The sequence below is a fragment of the Theobroma umbraticum genome, unplaced genomic scaffold (genome assembly GCF_002168275.2).
Source record: "Theobroma umbraticum cultivar Fairchild unplaced genomic scaffold, ASM216827v3 scaffold_25.0, whole genome shotgun sequence".
NCBI lineage: Eukaryota > Viridiplantae > Streptophyta > Magnoliopsida > Malvales > Malvaceae > Theobroma > Theobroma umbraticum.
In genome coordinates, this window is record NW_018397282.1 from 225 (window position 1) to 465 (window position 241).

Genomic DNA, 241 nt, shown 5'->3' on the forward strand with positions numbered 1-241 from the left:
GATTTATTGATTGATGTGCTACCATGCATGTGAATAATTAAGTATATTGAGTTTGCTTTGTTGCTAGGAAGTGAGTAAGTGAGGAAAATTGTTGTGGTGGCATGCTGGAGGAGATAATGGGTCGCCGGTAGGTAGAACTTGTTAGATATGCATCCGAGTCAATAGCGACATACTATCCCGCTATTGTATAATGAGTAAAGGGTGTCGATTTCTAAATTTTCATACTATATATATATATATA